Source organism: Zalophus californianus, chromosome 4 (genome assembly GCF_009762305.2).
Source record: "Zalophus californianus isolate mZalCal1 chromosome 4, mZalCal1.pri.v2, whole genome shotgun sequence".
NCBI classification, from domain to species: Eukaryota; Metazoa; Chordata; class Mammalia; order Carnivora; family Otariidae; genus Zalophus; species Zalophus californianus.
In genome coordinates this window covers 18,990,948-18,993,928 of record NC_045598.1, presented here as the reverse complement: position 1 = coordinate 18,993,928, position 2,981 = coordinate 18,990,948, and positions in this window count along the sequence as shown.

Genomic DNA, 2,981 nt, shown 5'->3' with positions numbered 1-2,981 from the left:
ATCCAGGGGCAGGCTTATCTCCAGACAGGCCTGGGGTACAGTCCTGGTTCTGTCATTTATCAGGTCACTCTCCTCAGTCTCAGCTCTCACGGGGCTGTCCTGAGGATTAAGATGGGGTGTGAGTTTCAGTGTAGCACCTGACAGGTGGTGGGTGGGGCAGGGAGGTTCGCCCTGGACCACACCGCCTGCACCGGAGTGCAGGGTGGGGGGGTGCCAGGTGGTCTGCTGGCTGCTCGGCACTGCCTCCCTTCCCTTCTAGATGCCCTCTTGTATCTCAGGGCTAGACTCCTATAAACCACTTTCCCACTTCCCTTTGTGGGCAGACTCCGAGCGGCTTCTGCCCGTGAGACCAGATCACATGAGAGCTGGAGGTGAGTGGGCCCTGGGATCCCTGGCAGCAAATTGCCCCACCCCAGCCTTCCCTGATTCCCTGAACCTTTTCAGGGGCCTCCTTCACTCCCCTAGCCCTGCCAGTGGTTTTGTGAGCTGAATCTCTTTATTAAGAGATTCATTTCCTACTTGAAACAGCTAGGGTAGAACGTTTTCTTAACTGAATCCCAAATGGACAAGAAAGTCTCTCGAGTTTTCGCAGAGGGCATGTTTCGATGGTGGGGACAAGCCAGCATGTGCACTTGAGTGGCATCAGGGTAGAAGCTGGTGGGACATTTGCCACCAGGAAAGGTGGGGGGGTCTCCCCTGGGGGGGAGACTGGTCCCCCCCGCCCCCCCCCCACAGAGCAGGCCTCACAGCAACAAGGACAGAGGGACAGCCCCAGCGGGTGGTGTTTTCAGCACCTTACAAATATGAAGTATTCGTTAACTCATTCTCTCCTCACAACACCCCAACTTGGACAGTACTGCTCTTGTCCACTTCACCGGAGAGAAGACCCAGACCCGGACTAGGAAGTCGTTCACACGGCTAAGAAGCGGCCAAGCTGAGATCCCGGCGCAGGCTGCTAGAGGGGCGTGCTGGTCAGCACAGCTCTTGGTTTTCTTAGGCCTTGTGCCAGCCCCTCTGGCTGCAGAGCAGACCTTGGGGCTCGAGGAGGGGGCTGAAGAGGGAGATGATGAACAGACACTCGTTCCATGCCTTGGAATTCACCAGGCACTTTCTCCAGCCCTTCTTATAATCCTTTCCACTTCCCCACAAGCCCTCGGACCTCGAGCCCAAGTGTGAGGAAGGGACTTCTCCCTCTGGGGTGGAGGACTGAGCATGGGGCCCGCAGAAAAATCTATGGCTGGAATTGCAGCTCTGCGTGACTAACTGCCCACACAACCTGGGGGGAGTCCTTTCCCTCTGTGGGCCTCAGCGTCCCAGGTATAAACAAAGGGGGTGGCCCGGAGGACCATTAGGGGCTCTTCTGGCACTGACATTCTAGAATCCTGCTTTAAAGGCATTTTGAAAACCAAGATCTTTGGTCAGGGCGGAGGAGGAGACCACACATTTTACCAAACCAGGCGGGGCTGTGTGTGGCGGAGACCTAGAGCGCCAGGCCCAGCGGAACTGGGGGAGTTTGCCGTAGGACAGGTCTACCTCCAGACAGATAGCCTGCGAAGTGCACCATGGTGCCACAGAGGCTGGTCTCGCCCCCTCTCTGAGCGGGATCTCACAGGAAGCCAGCTGGCCGTCCCCTTTTTGGTCACTGACGGCCACTCGCTGCCAGGTGCTATGCTGGGCACTGGGACCACAGGTGTCTCAAACACAGGCCTTGGCTGCCCAGAGCTCAGGGTAACCAAGGCAATCTCCAACCTCTGTACGCTCCTTCAAGGCCCAGTAGGAACACTCCCCTCTTCCAGAAGCCCTTGCTGGCTTCCTCAGCTCTGACTTCCCACGTCCCCATGGTGTGAGGCAAACCTACGTCATGCCCAGCTCTCCAGGGCACCGTGACCCACAACCCCTGGACTGCGAAGAGATCAGGGCAGGCCCTCGAAGCCCCACCCCATGCGGGGGCTCAGCAGGTGCTGTCAGAATTGTTGCTTGGCAACCAAGACTTGTGACACAGCTCACATCTGTCCTGGCTGGAAGCAAAGACACCAACCTGATCCAGCACCTGTGTGCTGGGGGCTCAGCTCAGAAGCTCCTAATAAGCAAGCAAGGTATTGTCCAAATGTTCCAAGTGACCCACAGAGAGAGGCAGAGCCACACCGGGACAGTGAACACACAGGCTTTGAATCCCAGGCCTGCCTCTTACCATCTGTGGGAGGCTGGCAGGTCACATAAGCTCTGTGAGCCTCAGTTTCATTGTCTTTAAAATGGGCTTATAACGCTTGCTAGCACAGTCATTGTGCAGCAGCTTTGATTAGCTAACGTGTGCAGGTGCAGCCAGTGTTCCGGAAAGGTGTTCCCCTCCCTGGCGCCTCTGAGGCCGCCGTTCACCACTAGCCACACACTGAGTCTGCCCCCAGAGGACACCTTCCCCCTCTGAGGGACCCCAAAGCTCACTCTGGCCACCCCCCTTCCCTGCCTGCCCCAGGCTGGGCAATGCCTACTGGGGGCAATACATGGTGCCGATGCCAAGTCCTAGACCGGGCATGTCCAGAGCAACAGCCCCGAAGGGCAGCTACCTAGTGAGAGCAGGAAGGATGTGTTTGGACCCGTCTGGAAGACGGCCCCTGCTTTGGGCGCCTAGCCTGGCCCAGGCCCCACTACTCTGCCCATGGAGACACCCATAGGCCAGCAGCTCCCATCTGCCCCATGGGAGAGGCTGCCCATTTCTGGGCATGGGCCGCTCGGCTCAGCTTTGCCCTCCACTCCACGGGGTGGGTAGTGCTATGGAAATAAGCACTGGAGTCAGACAGACTCCTTACTGGCTGTGAGACTTTGGTCAATTCACGTATCTTCCCTGAGGCTCCGTTGTCTCATCTTGAAAATGGGACTAGGACCACCCACCTCACTGCACGGTTGTCAGAACTAGTATCACAGCATCAGATGTCGGTGTAAAGGACCTAACGGGGCCCGGCATGTATAAAGCACTGGAGAAA